This window comes from Protopterus annectens, chromosome 4.part0, assembly GCF_019279795.1.
Source record: "Protopterus annectens isolate FY-2018-M chromosome 4.part0, PAN1.0, whole genome shotgun sequence".
In the NCBI taxonomy this organism is placed as follows: Eukaryota; Metazoa; Chordata; order Ceratodontiformes; family Protopteridae; genus Protopterus; species Protopterus annectens.
Window position 1 is genome coordinate 1,210,527,375 of NC_056733.1, and position 21,869 is coordinate 1,210,549,243.

Genomic DNA, 21,869 nt, shown 5'->3' on the forward strand with positions numbered 1-21,869 from the left:
CTATGGATTCCTGGGGCAACTCTCTGTAAGCATGTAACAGATGGGGCAAATATTTGTCCCACTCCCTCTTAAACTGGTCTGCAAACGCCGGTAACATGGACTTGAGTGTAGAGTTTAACCTCTCAACAAGACCATTATTCTACAGATGGTAGGGGGTGGTCTTTAGGTGCTTCACCCCACAGTATTTCCACAGACAAGTCAGCAGGTCTGACATGAAATTGGCACCTCTTTCAGTTAGTATTTCATTTGGGAAACTCACTCTGCTGAAAATCACTAACAAAGCATTTGCCACCTTTTCTCCCTCAATGGAGGATAGAGACACAGCCTCAGGGTATCTAGTAGCATAATCTACTACCACTAGGATATACTTTTTCCCTGTAGAGCTTGGAGTAGTCAGAGACCCCAGAATATCCATAGTTACCCTCTGAAATAGCTCCTCCATCACAGGCAAAGGCATAAAAGGAACTTTCACCTTGTCCCCTGCCTTACCTACCTTTTGGCACTGCTCACATGTGCTGCAGTACCCTATTACATCTATGGAAATCCCAGGCCAATAAACGTTCTGCATAATAGGTCTCTTTGTACATTTTATGCCCATATGACCTGCAAAGGGAATATCATGGGCTATGGCTAGAAGTGCCAGATGGTAGGCTCTGGGCACTACCAACTGCTGTGTTCTCTCACCCTCTATCCATCTCTCAGGGGTCAACTCTCTATACAGTAATCCTTTTTCCCAGTATACAGATTCTCCTTTCCCTTGAAAATCAGGTGACTCACTAGATACCTCTCTCGGGCCTTGTAATGTAGGGTCTGAGAGCTAAGCCTGTCTCAACAGTCTCTTTGTAACCCTTCCCAGCTCCCCTTCCACAGGAAGTCTGGTATCCTCTGACAGCAGTGCCTCACTGTCAGCCTGGGTACTACTACTCACCTCTGCCCTTGCAGTCAGTCTGTCCAAGGGAACATCAGTACCAACAAGCAGCTGTGGCTCACCTTCAGTCTCACTGCTACAGGGTATCTCCCACACTGAAGTAACCACCTCACCAGTCCTGGCTGCAAGTGTGCGGTCCGTCTGTGTCTCCCCCAGGATACCAGACCCACATACTTGTCTCCAAGCCTGACTGCATGTAACTGCATGAATGCATGGTATTGCATTATTAAAATCATTCCCTATCAGGACATCTGCAGGGATATCCTGAAACACACCTACTTGCTGGCTTCCCTTTCTGCCCTCCCAGTCAAGGTAAACCCTAGCCAAAGGTATTTGGAATGGAGTCCCTCCTAAAGCTCTAACTGGAGTAGACTGCCCAGACTAGTAGTGCTCCTCTGTAACCATTGCCGGCTTCACAATGGTAAGGTCAAAGATTGTGTCTCTCTTAGCCATGGCTTCTTTCCCATTCACTAAGATAGGATATAAACCTCTTGTGGTAGTTTGGTACCCTTGTTGTCTCAAGACAACTTACTGCTGGCATTTTGTCATCCCCACTCACTGGCTGTCCCACCTTTTGTTCCCCACCTTGCTTCCATGGGACATCTGTATGTTACATGGCCCCACTAGTTGTATTTATAACAATTAACCCTAGGTCCTGGACATGTACCTGGATTGGTGGCTTCACCTGCTACTGGCAGATTCTGTTGGGGCAGTTTGGGCTTAACACCATGAGTTCCCTTAGACCCATGAGCAGCACTGGGGTCCCTTCCCTACACAGGGATGCCCTGCTTGCTAGGTATAGGTCTCCCTTCTTCCCCAACTCATCTACAGTAAGACATTGTCTATCAGCTAACCAGATTATCGTGTCCTCAGGCAAAGTGCTAATGGATTGTTCCTTCACCAAAAAATCTGCCAACCCTTCAAAGTGGTGACCTGACATCCACTCACACACCTATGAAGATAAGTGCTTAGTTCATCAACATATTCACACACACTTTCATCTGCCTTTCGTCTATACTCACAAAACTTTTTCCTATAAGTTTCAGGTGTTAGCTTAAAAAATTCTAACAAAAAAGTCTTTACAGCATTATAGTTAAACAGTCAACGTTGGATAATTTGGAAAGTACATTTACATCTTTAACATGGAGTAAGGGGGTCAGGAACTGTACCAAGAGCCTTTGGTCAACATAGGTTCATAGTTAGGTACTAGGCTATTGGCCCTAGGGCCTATATAAGCCTAGCCAAAAAGGTACCCTGGCTTTTGCCACCCAAGAAAATTATTTTCCTGTGCCCCTGTCAAACAGAGCCCCAGAGCTGATCCCCGGGGTGAATTCCCTATTTCCCATCAAATCATCAAGATTTTGCCTTGAAGAGTGCTAATCATACTGTTTACATACCCTTTCAGACATATGAATGAAACTATCAAAATTATCCACCTCTGTAAATTGTGGAAGAAACTTACTGACTTTTGTTGCTCCTGGGGTTCAGTTACTCTCTTCCCTATTAACTTCATGACTCTGGCAAAGAGTCAGCATCTCCTTCTCATTTTGTCTCTGCCTCTCCTTCTCCTCAGCATCCCGTCATAGCAGTTTCTCATTCTCCTCAGCCTGCAGATATCTCAGTCTCTCTGCTGCTTCTATTTGCAAATGTCTAGCCTCCAACTCAAGTCTCTATAACTCCAGATGGAGTTTTAAGTCCTCTGTGGAAAGGTTGAGCTCTCCATTCTCTGGGAGTTGTACATCTCCACGGCCAGTCTGATCGTCCTCCTGGTTGCTATTCTCTGATGCAGCTGTGACTAAAGCTGCAGTCATGTCTTCTTTAGTCAGGCTGGCATGCAACAGTCCTTTAGCCTGGCAAATCTCAGCCAACTGGTTCCTTGTCAGGTTGCCATATTCCTCTGCTGACATGATTGCCTGCTCCCCTGACTAACTAAGCTAACAAAAGAAATAAAACAATTGTGATATGAACTCTGATTGTTCACTGTAGGCTGATTTAAAGTACAAAAATACCTTCAGTAATCACTGTACACAAGCTACAGGAATTCAATATCCACACCACTACAAGCCAATTAATATGTGATGTGGCTGTCTCACTACTATCAACCAATTTATATTATTGTGGATGTCCCACCACTGCCAAACAATTAATATGTGATGCTCCTGCACAATTATCCAAATGGTAATTGTGACCAGAACTTTTAAGCCTTTTTAGGACAGGCTTATATAGTGGCACCAAATACATATGCAAGTACTCTAACAGCTTAAATATCTCTAAACAAAACCAGCCACAATTAAAAGGTTTAAATATATTTAATAATAAACAATAAAAGCATAAGACAATAACTCAACACAGTGACAACAGAGTTCAGAATCACAGGAAATATTTTAAAACAACATTGCAGGACAGCCTCACATAAATACAGAAAACATCTAAACTAATCTTGCTAAGTTAATATATATCTCTAAGAGGAATCATTGTAATCTAAGTCTTATTTATGGAGCAACATGCAGGCATAAGTGCTGGGTGAATGTTTCTAGGTCCAGAGACAAATACAAAATGCACAGACTTTCTCTCTGAGATAGTTCTTAAATTAATAATAGATATTACTGCTGGGTTAGCTAACTGCAGTGGTGGTGCTGCGGTAGCATTGTCGCCTCACAGTAAGATGTTGTCCTGTTCAATTGTCAGCTAGAGCGTCTTCTGTGTGGAGACATGCGTGAATGGGCATACCTTCATTGAAGGTTGTGCGTCAGGGCCAGCAACTCGGCACCTAAATATGTACTGCCAATCATTAGCGGACCGGAGTTACGCTGTGGCGACCCCTAACCAGGAAAAGCCAAAAGACACAACAACAACTGCTGGGTTAGCTAGATGACATCATTATTTGACACCTGCCTCTAATTCCCAGGCTAAACAGATATCAACAGAATTTAACATGTCTCTATGAAAAATACTTATCTCTTAGAAGCTGACACTTATCTCTTAGAAGCTTGCCTGAAACTGGATCTCTGTATGTCCAAATTTCTACTATGAAAACATACATTTGCACAGGCATATAGTTCATATACATTTCTGCTCTTTTCCAGCAGGGTGCACTGTGGTTGCATTTTTTAAGCTCAGCACATTACATACAGGTTACTTACATTTGTAGACAAGCCTATGTATCATATTAATATTTACAATGACATTGAATTATTTACAAAATTCTAGCTAGTTAGGCTGGCAGCCTTCACATGCCATATTACCATACATCAGGTTACAGTGAGTCAACCCCCCATGTCTGTAATACTAGATATGTAGCAGAGCAAATGAGGTCATTATCAAGTGTGTATACATGAGAGAAAACACTATACCGGGTACCACACAATAACGTCTTTATTTAAACAAAGTAAAAAGGAGAGGTGAGCGCTTGCGCAACCTTCGTTGCTTCATCAGACAAAGAATTAACTGTTCAACTGCTTGTTTTATATCACTCTCAGTCAAAAATTTTTTACTTTGTTTAAATAAAGATGTTATTGTGTGGTACCCGGTATAGTGTTTTCTCTCATATACTTCTCTTTTTATATACTGGGTTTTACCTGTATAGCCGTTTTGCTTTTCGTTTATAAGTGTGTATACATAACAACATAATAACACATAAGAAACAGATAATATGTGTGGAAGGGAAGAAAGCTGTATGTCATGCAATGATCAGGATATACAGAAACGATTACAGACATGAAGCACAGCTAGTAGATACAAACAATAACGAAAACAATCAAACACATAAATGAGTCTGGGACAGTAAACACTCAAAATGTCAGAACATCCTAATGGATATACACCATTGAAACTTAACAGACAGCATGTTCAACAACAAAGAACGTAACAATGCAAATGATGTCATTAAACAACTTATCGCCCAATATGGAACATCAACAGAACTTGCTGGAGAGACAAATTTGTCTCACAGAGGTTGCCGCAACTTTGGAACAAGCTTCTTATTCATGTTAAACAAAGCCCCTCGTTGGCCTTATTTAAACATGATTTGGACAATTGGATGGGTAATTGGAAATTAGCTCCAGGGGTTCCACCTGTGTCCCTCTTGGACAGGGAAAATTAGGTGCTGATTTTAGTGTCTGCTTGAACCAATCACCCTTGGGAACACAGGCTGAACATGGCTAGGCTTGTATGGGCCCTGAGGCTGTTAGCCTACTAAACTCCTATGATCCTATGGCAGCAGGATGAATGGAAAACACATGCCAACCATACAAATAAAAACAAAATGATAATGTTGCCATTTATGCACATATTTATTCACAGCATGTAAAAAATATTATAGGACACTGTTGTCAGAACAAGAGTGAACGTATATCCACAGAATGACACAAAAGTGATGAGAAATAATATTCCAGACATTCACACATTAAAACAAAACCTAACCAGGGATGCAATTATCCATCAGCATTGCAAGCCTGGAAGCATATAAAGGCCAACAATGACTTCCAAAAGCAAAACATCCAATTAAAGATATGTCCCAATGCTGTAAAATAAATAACAGTATATGCCTAAACTCAGTCCAACAGAACATAACACTCATAAACAATGCCATGTGCAAAACTGATCAAAGGCATGCAGTTGCGAGATATTATAGGCACTGAAAGCATCCACAGTGACACAAATTAATACATAGCTTGACAAACAAAAGTGACCATCACGGTTCTGCATCATTGAAAACAAAGCAGGCATGGCATAAGAAACAGTTTTTAGTTCTCATGATGAAATACCCTTAAACAGAGAACATACGGAATATATATGTGGAAATTTTGTACAGTTTATAGTGTACGTGGGCCTCATAGAATGAATACAAGACCATCCCCAGGCCAGCCTTAGTCACTGCACAGCAACAAAGCTGTCTTCATTCATGTGGAGACACACAACAATGAGGGAGCAGAATAAGGACATTTGTTTACTGCCACAAAAATCACACAGCACATTGTCACATAATACCAGAATTGTGAGGTAGGTGTACACAGTTTGGTCAAGCATTATACAATAAAAGAAAATGTATAAGCTGCAACAGAAAACTATTAACTATAATGTGGATCACAAGGAAAGATTGTGAGCAATGGCCCTGATATAGTCGTGTACAATGTGTTGCTAACACACACACACACACACACACGGTATAATTCCATTTGATCCATGTGTGCCACTTAGAGGAGGGAGATAATTCATGCAAAATGGTCCCCTTTAGCCTATTTGCATGACCCTGCTCATTCATTTTGACATTCAGAAGTTCATTCAGACCAACATAACATGGAGGACACATGGATCTAAGGTGTCTATAGCAGCCTTCCACACTATTTTATCTTCATAGAAGTGCAGTGGAAGATAGTTCATGCACAGACCAAAACACAGGGGGAAAAGAAGGAGGCATCCTCTGAACACATAACACATGGGTATCATACCTCTGTGGATGGCTCCTCACATAGTTATTAAGATACCATTCAATGAGGGAGATGGCCTTGTGGGAGCAATGCTCACAAAGAATATCATAAGACTCAGAGATGTCCACAGGAAATAGGAAAGCCAGAGACCACAAGAAATAGGAAAGGCAAAGACAAAGCGTACAGAAAGTAGGAGAGCCAAAGCTAGAATTGCTATGGAAAAAGGGTACACCAACATACGACAAAGTCAGATCCATCTACTGTATCTGGTGCCGTTTGACTTGCCCTTGGTGTTAAGAGACATCCATGTTGACGTGTATCAAGGAAGGCATCTCTCACTGTATTCACTGCAGCTGTCTGAAAATTGATTATGACATGCTGTGGATGTTGGTCATATGCAACCCAACATTTTGAGAACATTAATCAAAAAACATCATCATCAACCCCCTTTTTTCCCATTTTCTACATGGGTTTGGGGTGTTGTGTCAAGTGTCACCATCTCTATTCAGAGCCACTGTCCTACCTTCTTTAACACTCATACTTGACTGTCACAGGTCTACTATCACACAGTCCATCCACCTCTTTGCTGGACACCTGTATTTTCTCTTTCCTTCTTCCTGTCTGTCCCAAATCTTCTTCACTATATTGTCTTCTGCTTTTCTGCACATATGCTCGAGCCACCATAATCTGTTTTCTTTTACTTATTCTGCAATTGAAACTACTTTGACTTCTGCTCTTATGACCTTATTTCTTCATCTGTCCACAGTGTGCATCCTACCACCCGTCCCACGCACTTGATCTTGTCACCTCTAGCTTCTTCAGCTGCTCTGCCTTTACTGACCACGTTTCTGTACCACACAGTAGTACTGGTCACACCACTGTTTTGTGTAACTTATTTTGCAGCTTCTTTGGCATTCAGACCAGTTGGCATAATGATTAATGCCTTTGACTTAAAACAAAAAAAACAACAAACAGGACCAGCACTGAGGTTAACTTTCCTTGGAGAAACACACCTTTGCCTCCCATGTACAAGGTACAAGGTTCAATCCTCACATTTGGCCAATGCCTGCTTGTAGTTTGCATATTCTCCATGTATCTCTGTGGGGTTCCTCCTACTTATAAAAAAATGTTGAGTGTTTCCATCTAAAACTCATCCAAAAATGGGGGTCTGGGAGCAGCACAGATTCTATGGTACAAGAGTTATAAAAAGCAACTGCTTTGGGCATATATTCTGGTGTGCAGTATGCTCATGATAGGATAGGAGAGCACAGATCTCAGACTGTGCGCTATAGCAGGATTAGTTACTTGATGGTGTAAAATATGTCTCTAACTGATTCAGTCATGTACACTATCAGTGTGTGTGTGTATATATATATATATATATATATATATATAAATACACACATATATATCTGAAAACTTATAATCAGCAAGCTTTACTTGCCCCCAGCAGGACGTATCGAGTAATCAGCAATGTATTACTTTTGCGGATAAGTACTAGTAACAGTGTAATTTATTTTAAAATGTGTAGAGAAAGTCCTCCTTCTGCATGGACCATCAATTTTGGACTAATCAAATTATGTAAAACATAGATGCATGGTGAAAGGCACACGACAAAATGTTCCAACTCACCAGCAATTTGTGTCTCTAAGGTTAATGCACCATGTGCCATATTCTAGTTTATGAATTCACATTAAGTTTTTGGAACATCTGTTTCATTATTTTTGTACACTCTTATTTATAACTAACATCAGGGAAGACAGAAGTCTGAATCAACATCTTCTATGCAAGTCAATCATAAAAAAGTCATTCTTGTTCTACAAGCTGTTGGAGGTTACTTTTTGAGGAAGGTTTGCCAAGTAATAATTATTTCAATTGCAAATAAATTGCTAGATTGTGAGAGGAGGATTCATGCAGTAAAAGTGTCCAGTATCATTACATCACACTTCAGGAGACGCAAACAGTTTCTAATAAGCTAGTATAAGTTCATTAAATTTATTTTATTTATTTATGTACTTGACATTTGTTTACCAGGAAAGTCTGACTAGGCCAGAAAGTGCCCATTTTCAGAGTAGACCCAGGGAGAAAATCTCCGCAATTACAATATTTCAAAAATCAAGTACAGCTATTTTCAATCACAAAGTATCATGTTACATTACAAAACAACAAGTACAGATACTTTAAAATCATAAAATATCACATTACAGTACAAACATGAGTGAAAAATGTTGTAATGAGAAAAACATAGAACATATGTTTCATAGCGGAGTGCAATGAAAAATAATAACATTAGTTGAAGAGAATACATGAGGAAAAATTCAATAATCATATTATTTGTTATATAAATGAGTATGTGGTAAATGAGACCTGAGAAAATTCTGATAAGATTTTTAAAGGGATATCAGAGATTACATGATAAGAGACATTGAGGTGAAATTGAGTGATGTCTTAGTATGAGAGGAGTGTACATATTGTGGTTATAGAGGGAAGACGGGTGGAGATTATAAGAATAATGCAGGGTAGGGTATAATCAGGTAGCTTAGGAGAGTAGGGAGGACACATCTAGAGGAAAGGTCTGCGGAGATGAATTAAATAAGGTGAGGTATTGGGGAAAACCAAAGGGAGTGGAGTAGGAAGTGGTAGAGGGTTGTGAAGTGTGATCTAGGTTGAATGGGGTGACTGAAGTATAATGAGTCAGTTCAGCCAGGATTGGCACAGGAGAAGGTCCAAGATTTTGTAAGGTACTCTTTTAGGGAGCATTTAAACATACGAAGGTTAGCCATAGTTGTTATGATTAGAGGTGAGCAGTTTCATTTTTTTTTTTGCTACTGGGCATGAGAATAGGCTTTGTCCATGGGATTTATTTGGTTTATTTATGATGAGAAGTTGTTTTTCTTTTGATATGAGTTCTTTTTGGAAAATAATTGTTGATTAAAGGGGTAAGAGTTGGGTAAGCTAATGGTTTGTGTATGATTTTATGTATTGTTATAAGATAAATGTAGGAGAGGTGGAGGGGGAGCAAGCTAAGGGCTTGGAGAGCTTTATAGTGATGGGTATAGAAGGATGAATTAGTAGCAAACTTGGCAATTTTGTTGTAGCAGCTTTCAAGTTTTTTTTTTTTATGGAGAATTGTGAATTAGTTTGAACTGGTGCTCCATAGAATAGGGATAGCATAAGTTAGGTTTTAGGTAACGTAAAGTTTTTGGGTGTGCTCAGAAAAAGACCGTTTCTGTATAGCATGCCTAGTTTTTGATGGGTTTTCTTGATATTGCTTTGGATGCGGAGGTCAAATTTAAAATCATCCTAGGTTCATAGGTAGGTATTAGGCTATTGGCCCTAGGGCCTATATAAGCCTAGCCAGAAAGGTACCCTGGCTTTTGCCACCCAAGAAAAATATTTTCCTGTGCCCCTGTTGAGCAGAGCCACAGAAGTAATCCCTGGGGTGAATTTCCTATCTCCCATCCACTCATCAAGATTTTTCTTGAAGAGTGCTAATGTGGAGCATTGTTTGATATAGATAGGTAGTTTGTTCCAGAGTATGGGAAGTCTCTGGGACAGGAATCTATCCCTCCAGCATGTTCTGTTTATTGTGATGACAAGGTTTAGGTCCCTAGAGCGTGTAGCTCGGAGGGATTGGGATTTCTTATCTCTGGGTTTGACTTAACTTTGTATGTTAGGCAGAGATCACCTCTGAGTAGGCGATATACGATGGAGTAAAGCTGGAGTTTTTTTTAGATGGCCTGCGTAGGGCATCTGTTTGAGGCAAGTAATCCTCTTTGTGAGGTATTTCTGTGGCCTTTCTAGTTGTTGTAGATGTCTTCTGAGGTGCATACCAAAAGGGGCATTGTACTCAATAATGGGACTAATGAGTGACAAGTAGAGGGGAACAATGACCTCTTTTTCCTGGATGGGAAACCATTTTTGATGAGGTGTGCCATGTAGAAGGATTTCCTAACTACTGTGGCGATGTGTTTATCCAAGGAGAGACTACTGTCCACCTGTGTCCCAAGGTCTCTTATCACACTTTCAGTGTTAAGTAGACTACTGCCAATGTGGTAGTTCATGGGTATAGAGTTTTTTACCAAAAGGGATGACAATGCACTTTTTGGCATTGAGCTTAAAGCCATGGGTTTGACACCAGGCAGCTGTCTCAGTGAGACCCTTTTGTAGGATGTCCACATTGTTAGGAGTTTCGATTATGACTCCTAGTTTTCAGTCATCTGCAAACTTCGTTAGCCAAAGACCTTCTGTGTTAGCCTGTACTTCTGACAAGTAGATAGGGAGGACCCATGACTGAACCCTGTGGTACTCCAATTGTCACTGGTCTGAAGCCAGATTTGGAGTCTGCTACTTTCACAGTGTGGGTTCTGTCACTGAGCCAGTTGGCAACCCATCTTGTGACATAGGGATTTATACCTAGTTTAGTGAGTTTATCTATAATTCCAGAGTGGGGGATTATGTCAAAAGCCTTGGCAAGATCTAGATAGGCGGTGTGAACCACCTTACCCTCATCTACGGCTTTGGTGACCACTTCAAAGAAGTCTATCAGGTTTAGAAGACATGATCTGCCTTTTACAAACCCCTGTGTGGGGTCCAGAGTTTGGAGATTACCAGCATCATTGTTTATAAGTTCCATGATGATACGTTCCATAGCCTTGTAGATCAGGCTCGTCAGGCTAATGGGGAGGTAGTTCCTGGGGTCCGTGGTGGCTCCCCCTTTTTGAAGTGGGATATCTGTCACTGTGTGCCATTCAGTGGGCACAAAGCCTGAGGTGAGGCTATTTTTTAATATGGTACTTAAGTGGGGTGCCAGTTCATTCTGTAGTTCATGTGGAAAGCAGCCTGGGATGTTGTCAGGTCCCATGGATGCTGTGTTCTTGGCTTTGGAGAGTGTGTTTTTTACCAGTGCAGCCGTGATTACAGGAACTTTGCATTCTTCAAGTATAGAGATGGGCCCTTTAGGGGGTGAGAGGGGGATAAAGTTATCATTGAATCTATCTGTCAGGATGTTGGCAATATCAGTTGGTTCTGTGTATTTAGTGCCATTTTGCTGTAACTCAGAGCAGATCTGAGTGTTGCCATTGGGATTCTTGACATAGCTATAGAATGCTTTGTGGTTGTCTTTAGAATCAGTGGCAATTTTGTTTTTGTAACTAGCTTTGGAGGATTTTATGAGGGATCTCAGCTTCTTACTGAGGCTGACCAGAGAGTTCCTCCAATCACAGGATTTTACTCTTTTTTGCAACAGTTTCTTTTTTCTGTTGTAGAGTTTGTTTATGGCAGGAGACCACCAGATTGGCTTCCTTTTTTTGGAGGATAGCATCTTGGTTCTGTTAGGGATTGTACGATCCATGCTCTCCTGTAAGTGCTTATAAAGTGCATTTGTGTAGGATTCAGTAGTCATACATCTATTGTCTGTCTGCATGGGTGTAGTGAAGTTTGCCACTTCTGTCTTAAGAAGCGTGAAGTTGGCTTTGGAGACATTTTTTATGGTGGTTTCTCTAATGGCGGGTGGGGGCAGGTTGTGGATTTCTAGGGTGATTAGCTTGTGGTCGGATCTGATCAACATGGAATTGACCTCTGGTGTAGAACACTGGTTGCCCATGTTGATAATGACAAGGTTAGGATATTGCTGCCCCTGGTGGGGATGTGGATAAGTTGATCCAAGGCACTGGAATTTATGAATTCCAGAAAACGTTGAGCAAAAGAGTTGGTACATGAGTAGTTTCCCCAGTTAATGGTGAGGTAGTTGAATTTGACCATTATTAGGGTGTTAGGTTGTACCCTAATATTTTCCAGTGTATCAAGAAATGAGGAGTGGGAATCCTGGGGTATGGTGGGGGATCTATAGCAAGCTACAATTTGGATTGCGGTCTTGCCCAGAGTTAGTTGCACTTGGATAATCTTGGATGCATTATGCTGAGCAATTAGCCTGGAGGTGTGGATATCCTTAATGAATATGGACATGCCTCCGCCTTTAGTGTTTTGGTCCAGGTTAGGTGGCCAAAAGGTGTGGTATGAATTATAAATTGGTAACGCTGGGGTGCTCTCTGGAGCCTTGAACCAAGTCTCTGTCACTGCACAGATGTCGATGTTCTCCATTTTAAGGAGTGCCTCGAATGAGTGCATTTTGAGGTTTAGACTTCTAGCATTGAGTATCATTACCCTCAGATTTTGCTTACTTGTACCTTTTAGGGTGGTGAGTTGGTCATTTGAACCTTGCCTACAAGAGGCACTATAGGGGTGGCAAGAGCCTTAGCCAGTATCCGGAATACCAAGGGCAGCAGATACAGACCATCTCTGGCAAAGCATCGTGGTCTGTCGATCATGTCATCCTAGGCAGACAGATACTGGATCCTCTTAGAATGACATCAGAAGCTTAGCCAATTATTGAAGTCAATCATTTTGTCCTTGTACTGTGGTATCATTCTTGGTGATGGCAGGTTGCTACTCAGGGGTAGGGTCATACCTGACTGGGCTACAAGATCGGAGAGCTCCTTCATGTCTCTTTTCATGTAGTCCAGAAAGGTATGTCTCAGGTCATTCACACCAACATGGACAATGACAGAGTCATATTTGTACTTGTGGAGTGACCTGAGTGCATATGCGTTATGTGGTGGATCTTTGCAGCTGACAGTAACTTTCTCCTTGTTTAGTCTAGTGAGTGGAACATCAGTGTGCCTGACTATAGAGTCATCTATGACTAGAGTGTTGGGTACATTGTTATGCCTTATGGGCTGTGGTTGAGTGGCACACTGAGTTTGTAGGCTATGTGTCATTTGGGTTGTGTTGGGGGGGGGTGGAGGTTGCTTGCATTTCTGCTTTGGAGGTCCCTGTTGCTTGGGCAGATTTTTATTGAGAGCCTCCATGAATGTAGGTGTGTGTTTTGTGTTTCTATTTGTGTGTTTTGGTGGAGTAGATTTTGAGGGACTATGTGATGAGTGTGGTGTGTTGCAAGTGTGTACTCTCTCCTCTTGACTGTCTAGTCCAGTCTTGGGGGAAGAGAGCTTTGTTTCCAGTTTGGCTATATAAGTGCATCTCTCACAGGTTGTAGTGTTGGGTGGTAGGAGGAGAGGGTTGTCTGTGTACATGAGGCAATTGCTGCACTGCCCCAAGATGCCCAGATTGATCAGGTAGACACTGGAGAAAGCACTGGGAGCTGACCCTTAAACATGCCTGGATAGGTGCTTATTAAGTACTAAAACTTGTTTTCCTCTAGACAAGTGAGGAAAGTTGAGTGCTGTAGTAATTTGTAGCTTATTTAGTGCTTACAATGAGTTCTGAACAAGTGCTGAGCTCAAAGAAGCAGATTTGAGTGCTAAAACAAAAAAACTGGCTAGTTCTAAGGGAAAATTTGAAGAGCACACTTTATGGAGCTGGGAATACTTTAACTCTAGCTAAGCGTTGGGGACTCAGAAGCTTACAAATAGTCCTGGATACAGCAAATCTGTATCTGGACTAGACTACTTACAGGAAAGGCAGGAAACAAGCTTAGACATTTTTTTTTATTATGATCCCTAATAGTTTGGTATGGTGGACTAACTCAATTTCAGTGCCATTTGCCGAAAAGATTTTGAAAGATGCTTTGCTAGGGGTGTGAGTTTTTGGGGTAAAGAGAAGGAGTTTGTTTGCTGTGGGTAGAGTAGGAGTTGTACCATTGTAAGTCAGATTTCAATGGAGATGACATCTTGTTGATTGATTTCTTGGAGGCGAGTTGAGGTGTTTGAAGAGCAGATGATGGTAGAGTCATCTGCATATTGAATCAAGGTGTCTCCACAAGAAGATGAATGTAGCTTATTGATAAAAATAATGAACAGCAGAGGGCCAAGGATGGATCCTTGTAGGACTCCTGTGGAAATGGGAAGATATGCAGAGATGGACTCTTGCCATTTTACAGCTTGTTTCCTGTTGGCAAGGTAGCTAAAGAACCATTGAACAGATGGAGATGCTAGACCCAGGGTGGAGAGTTGATAAAGGAGTTTACTGTGAGAGATCATGTCCTTTTGATAGCTCTAGAAATACTACAGATACAAGTTTATTAGAGTTAAAAATACATTTTAAAATTGGGGGATTATGCTAACCTTGATGGTCAGATTCTCCACTTGGTAAGTGTTGCTTGTCTGGTCAGGATAAAACAAACATTCATGGGTTCAGTTCAAGCAGCTTTATTACACACAAACATATCAGAAATGAGGCATTGTAACTTAACCTTAAATAAACTTATAAATAGACTGACTACCACACTCATACATGTTAACACTCTGGCTGTTCTCTCAAAATGACTCTGCTGCCTGCACGTGCTCAGTATTTATATGCATGTGCTATAGCTGGAAATGCTTCTTAAAGGTACATACACATGCTCTGATCTACAGTTTACAGACCTTTCATGTGCCCAGCAACAGTTTATTTTTTTGCTTTTCTTTATGTGTTCTTTCTATTACCTCCTGACCATTAAGTTTCATGTGGCCCAGGTGATCCATTTATTCCCCACTGAGGAGAAAGTTACTTGCAGACTGTTTTCCAGGCAGCCATCACAGTTTTTAATTCCTTATAGCCCTTATATATGGTAGTCTGAGGAAGTGAAAATCCCACAATGCAGACCCGTTTAGGTACGCTCAGTACCCCTCATGCACATTGTCTGGTGCAATATTTATGCAAAACTGATGGACCCTTGTTTCAGACCTTACTCTACAGCTGTGATACCTGGCTTGTAGGTGGCTGAGTTACCCTTCATCTTCTTAGGTGGGTGAGTCAACTTTGGCACATTCCCATCCTCTCTTACTGGCTCTTTAAATGGTCAAATCACTGACTGACCTCAGGTCATCTGTGTCACAGTCAGGCCTTTATCACTCTGATCCATGGATATATTTTGCTCAGCAATTGTTTATTAATCTCAGTGTGTTTCCTTCTGTTCTGAATCTCACATAGCCTGTTATAAGTAAGTAACCCACTACCACAATTTCACTTATTATAATAAATATATGCAAAAAAACTTTAAAAATTAAAAAAAAAAATAAAGAAAAATGTAGACAAAAATAAACAGTAATGCTATTTTCTAAGTGCAGTAATGCCTTCCAGAATGCCCAATATAGCAAAATAAATGAATTTATACTGTGCTGACTCCAACAATATGCTAGACAGTCTATTTCATTTTTTTATTTACTGCTTACATTTTATTCATTTAACTATTTAAATAATTTAACATTAAACATAACTTCCTCTGTTGAAAGCAACATTGAGAAAGTTCAACATACAAAACTACTAGACTTGACAATTGATATAAACTTAAAATTGTATTAACACATACTAGGCTAAACCCTAACTCATTAACTAAAGTAGAATATCATACAGTTTAGGCAGATGTACAATCTATAACAAAGCTGCCAGATGTGCTATTGACTTAAACTCCAAAACTCATCAGTGAATAGTTCTCAGAAAAATAAATTCACAAGAACTTTCAAATAGGCTTACCTATTCACAAATGAAAATACTGTTCAAAGTGCAACATCAAAACGCATAACTTCCAGCCATTGCCAACCCACTCCAAAGGGATCCCTATCAGATGATCAAGGTTTCAAAACTTCAAAATTCATATGATCATGGCCATATGTTCAAAGTTCTGAAACTTCAAATGTTTTGATTGCAGATCATGGTACAGCTCAGAAATGTACCCTTTTCCTCATTGTAGTGTGATATCAGAGTTGGTATATTTAATTTGCAGGGGGTGTGGGGAATGCAGGGGGGCTTGTCCCCCTGCAAAAATGTAAAAAATAAATAAATAAATAAATAAATGTTTTATTTTTATTTATTTTTCTTTTTTTCTAATGTTTAAATTTCAAAAAAATTTGATCGTATGGTCCCAACCATATGATTTTTGAATGTTTGGGTGTTCGATCATCTGATAGGGATCCCTCCAGAGGTATACTTCTATAAGATATCTAAGATCCAAGTACTGGTACTTAACCCTAACTCACACAGCTTGTAATAACAATAGCAAAGCCCTTTTCTCTTTAAGTATAGCTAAATTCTGGAAAGATATTCCACCTACAATAAAACAAATGCTTCCCTATTGAAATGCCAGTACTTATAAAGTTAAATGCCAACATCATGAAAAAAAGGCAAAAAATGCAGTAAGTGATGATCAAACATCACTCTTCTCCTTAAAACTTTTTTTTTGGTGGGGGACAAGCCCCCACAAATCCTGAACTTATATATTCTAACTCCGGGATCACCATACCTCAGAGAAAAGGGAATATTCCAAGAAAGAGCCTTTTCAGACTTAGTTTATGTAAGTCTATTTTTCAGCCATTAAATCCCAGTATTACAGGACTTGCTAAAATGATTCCTGACATTTCAAAATAGACCTAAATGTCATCTTAATAGCTCATGGTTTTGCAAATAGTCATCTTCCCCAGGAGGAAAAACAACCCTGTATTAATACAACTCTCAGTACTCATTTTTCCCATATATCTGCTGCACTGCCTAGATTACACAAGGCTTTCCATCTAGCTATTGGTCTCCAGTAAAGACAACTACACTGCATCTTCCTGGACTAAACGTCTCTACCTTGGCACTATCACCTCTCAGTATGACTATACTCCCCTTTAGAAATGCACTTGTTAACAACTATCTTCCTGCATCCATAATTAAATACCTTCTGTAGCTAACTCATAACCATAAATGTCCTCTTTCAGTAATATTCTCTATGTAAATAGGGTTATATTGTGCGGCTGCTGTCTCACTTCTCTGATCACTGCCCAAATGCATTTTTAGACCCTGTAATTCTCTCTGCAAATTATTGACTATCATGTTACTGTCCATTTCTCTCTGACTTCTTCCAAAATATCGTTATTCAGACATTGTAAAAATACTAACTAGAGCCACTTGTTTGCTTTTCAACATGCTATTACTTATTCTCTAAAGTATATGTATGTATTGAACATGTTTTAATTCTGTGTAAAAATATGAGTAGAAGCTTCATGTATGCAGTGAATGATTCCTTTAATATAATACATTTCTGGAGCCTTTCTCCATGGCTCCCCACTGAAAAGGGGTAGCTTACCCAGTTGGACTTCCCCAAGAAACAAATGTGTATATTTATGTGCTTGCTTTATTTCAGTATTTATATCAATACTTAATAATTTGCAAGGCTACATAGATGTGCTATTTTCCATTAAAATTCAGTTTGGATGGGATGGCCAGATGGCACATGTGATGTTATGAGGTAGTGTCATCTGTGCCAGGGAGAGTAGGGCAGTGCATGTGTACATGTTCCAGCATATCTAGCTGGAGTTGTGTAAAGTATTTTATGTTATTTGACTATCACACAGATATGTTAAGATGTTTGAGTTAAAAATACATTTGTAAAGTTACTTGCATTAAAAAATGCATCAACAGTAGGTCCTGCTGGACAGAAATAATGCATGCAGACCCAGATAGACCCCAAACCTTAAGCTGGGGCTGGTGAGGGTGCTATTTCAGGGAGGGACCCACCTTGTAGCAGTCAGCCTGAAAGTGTGCCAAAGATGTTGGTAGGTACTGATGTTCCCATGAACAGAGTGACTGCAAGAGCAGAGGTGAGTGGTAGTACCCAGGCTGACAGTGAAACACCACTGTCAGAAGAGATCTGGCTTCCAGTAGAAAGGGAGCTGGGAAAGATCACAAAGGTAGAATTGAGACAGGATCAGCTCTCAGACCCTACATTATGAGGCTTGAGGGAGGTAGCTAAGGGGGAGCACCTGATTCTCAAGGAAAAGGGGAGACTGGATACTGGAACAAAGGGTTACTGTATAGAGTGTGGACCCCTGAGAGAGGCCTAGAAGGTGAGGTAATACAGCAGTTGGCATTGCCCAGAGTTTATCATCTGGCACTTCTAGCCATAGCCCATGACATTCCTTTTGCAGGTCATATGGGCATAAAGCATACCAAGAGACATATTATGCAGAACTTTTATTGGCCTGGGATTTCAAGGGATGTAACAGGGTACTACAAGACCTGTGAGCAGTGCCTAAAGGTAGGCAAGGCAGGAGACAAGGTCAAAGCTCCTTTGATGCCTTTTCTTGTGATTGAGGAGTCATTTCAGAGGGTAGCTATTGATATTGTGGGTAGTACCCCAAGTTCCACAGGGAAGAAGTATATCCTGGTGGTAGTAGATTATGCTACTAGATACCCTGAGGCCTCTGGCTCTGTCCTCCATTGAGGTAGAGAAGGTGGCAAACGCTTTGCTAGAGATTTTCAGCAGGGTAGGTTTCCTGAGAGAAATACTGACTGACAAAAGTGTCAGTTTCATATCACACCTGTTGGCTTGTCTGTGTAAGCACTGTGGGGTGAAGCACCTAAAAACCACCCCCTACCACCGTCAGACTAATGGTCTTGTGGAGAGGTTAAACTCTGCACTAAAGACCATGCTATGGGTGTTTGCATGTCAGTTTAAGAGAGAGTGGGACAAATATTTGCCCCATCTGCTATTTGCATACAGAGATGTACCCCAGGAATTCACAGATGTTCACCCTTTGAGTTGCTGTATGGGCATAGGCTGAGGAGGCCTTTAGATTAGATTTGTGATGAGTGGGATGGTGAGTGTGAATCCTACAAGGTATATGTGGAGGCATATGTCCTAAACTTCAGGACAACATTTAGGGAGCTCATGGGTTTGGTCCAGGAGAACCTGATAGGAGCCCAGCAGCAGAAAAAGGTCTGGTATGACAGGAATTGTTGGGCTGCAGAGCATGCTGTGGGACAGCAGGTTATGGTGCTCATTCCTGTCAGACACAATACGCTGCAAGCAGCTTAGGAGGGACCCTTCAAAGTGATAAGGAAGGTCATTGATGTTACTTACATGGTAAACCTGCTAGGTAGAAGACAGGGACGCAAATTGTACCATGCTAACATAATGAAGCCTTACCATGATAGGGAGGCTCTGGTGCTGACTATTTGCAGTTGATAGCAGGAGGAGTCTGAGGGGGATCAGGTGACTAATCTCAGTGAGGCTCAGAAGGATATTTCAGTGGAACGAGGTAGCAATGTCCCAACTGCTATCCCCCACTCAGGCTCAAAAAATCCAAGCAGTGTTGCAGCAGTTTGGTGGCATGCTTACTGAGAAACCTGGGTGCACCCAACTGGTACAGCACCATGTGGATACAGGACCCCAAAGGCCTATCAAGCAGGCCCCTTACAGTGTGCCTGAGTCAGACTGACTCTGAAGGGAAAATACAGGTAATCCAGGAGTCGAGCAGTTTCTGGACCTCCCCAGAGGTGCTGGAACCAAAGAAGGATGGCAGCACCCAGTTCTGTGTGGCCTACAGAAAACTTAATAGTAACATATAGTGTGATGCTTACCCCATGCCTAGGACAGATGAAACCTTAGAGCAGCTGGGTGGGGCTAAGTATCTGACCACTATTGATTTGACCAAGGACTGCTGGCAGGTGCCCTTGACTCCCACTGCTAGAGAGAGGTCAGCCTTTGTGGCTCCTTTTGGATAGTACAAGTTCATGAAGATACCTTTGGGAGTTGGCTAGTAGATCATATCCTAGCAGGAGCAGGAGATTATGCTCTTGCTTACCAGAATGATATTGCTATCTACAGCCATTCCTGGCCAGAACACCTTCAGCATGTCAGGGAGATCCTGGGTAGGTGCAAAGGGCAGAATTGACCATTAAGCCTAGTAAGTGTAAAGGGGGTATGGCAAAGGTTTCCTACTTGGGATATAGAGTGGGGAGTGGTAAGATCAGGCCAGAGCCTGCCAAAGTGGAAGCTATTCAGGTGTGGCCTGCCCCTGTTACCAAAAGAGAGATGAGGGCATTCTTGGAGATAGCAGGGTACTATAGGAAATTTGTTCCCAATTATAGTGCAATAGCTGCCCCCTCACAGACCTGACAAGGAAAAGCATGCCAGATAGGGTAGTTTGGACCCCAGCCTGTGAGCAAGCCTTCCAAAAATTTAAAGGGGATTTGGGAGGACCCTCTGTGTTAGCCAGTCCATATTAGAGCAAAGAATTTGTTGTGCAGGTGGATGCTTTGAGCCATGGGATAGGAGCTGTACTCAGCTAGGTTTCCTCAGAGGGAGAAGAGCACCCAGTTGTATATCTCAGCAGTAGACTCCAACCCAATCAGTAATGTTATGCAGTTGTAGAGAAAGAATGTCTAGCCATAGTAGGGGCACTGCAGAACCTTTAACCCTATCTGTATGGAAGGAAATTTACCGTGGTTACAGACAACAGTCCCTTAACATGGCTACATCATGCCAGCCATCAAAATGCCAAGTTATTAAAATGGAACCTAGGGTTGCAGGCATATGATATGACAGTGTGGCACAGTTGTGGGGTCATCAGTGGTAATACAGATGGGCTCTCAAGACAGGGTATGGGTTAAGGTGTTTCCAGACAGGCCCATTTCTCTCAAGCTATGTTTTTTCCAGGGTCACTTGAAAAAATAGCTTGAGTTTTCAAAGGTGGTGGGAAATATGATGTTATGAGGTAGTGACATCTGTGCCAGGGAGAGTAGGGCACTACATGTGTACATATGTCAGCATAACTTGCTGGAGTTTTGTAAAGAATTTTATGTTATTTGACTATCACATTGATTTGTACAGATGTTTGAGTTAAATATATATTTGTAAGGTTACTTGTGTTAAAAATGCATCAACATTAGTTCCTGCTGTACAGAAAGAATGTATGTATGTATATTAGGTTGTATTGTTGTAACTGATTAAATGTGTATGTTTATCGGAGAACCCTGGAAGGGTGGAACATTTGAAATTGTGTTATAGCTTTCAGATGCTGCTACAGATGTTATCAAAGCTATGTGTGTGTATTGTACCAGAGTCAGGTGATCAGATATGATGTCATCCTCTGACCAGCATCTGGTTTCTTTAGAATTCTCACAACAGCACCTTGGAACCAGACAGAAAAGATTTCTGACAGGATATATATCTCACACATCCACAGAGAGAGAGAGAGAGAGAGAGAGAGAGAGAGAGAGAGAGAGAGTGAGAAAAAGACATTATCTGGCTTTTGCTGTGGTAAGACACTCAGCAGACATCAGCTTCCCTTTCTTTAGTAAGTAGGGAGCAATAATTCTTTAGTCAGTCAGGGATATTTAGTGAGAATAGTTTAGCATTGTTTTCTGCATCTGTGAGAAACTATCCAACTGTATTATTGTTATATCTCTTTGATTGAAAGTATGTTGTTTATTGTATTCAGTATTCTCCTGTTTTCTGTTTTATTATTTATAATTAAATATTTTAATACTTTTTATTGTGGCTGGTCCTTTAGAGAATACTTTTAACATCTTGAGAGTACTTTTGTTTGTTTTTGTAACACTGTGGCTGCTCCTGAAAGCTTTGCTGCTTTGGTCACACCCTACCATTTGTATTTGTATTAATTTTACACTGTATAATTGGGTACCCTTTGTTAGAGCCTTAGGGTAGCTGACTGGTGGCAGCATGATTACCTTAGAGTCTGGGCAGAAAGAAACACAGCTAGTAAATCTGTGTCAGCTTTTCCCAGGTGTGT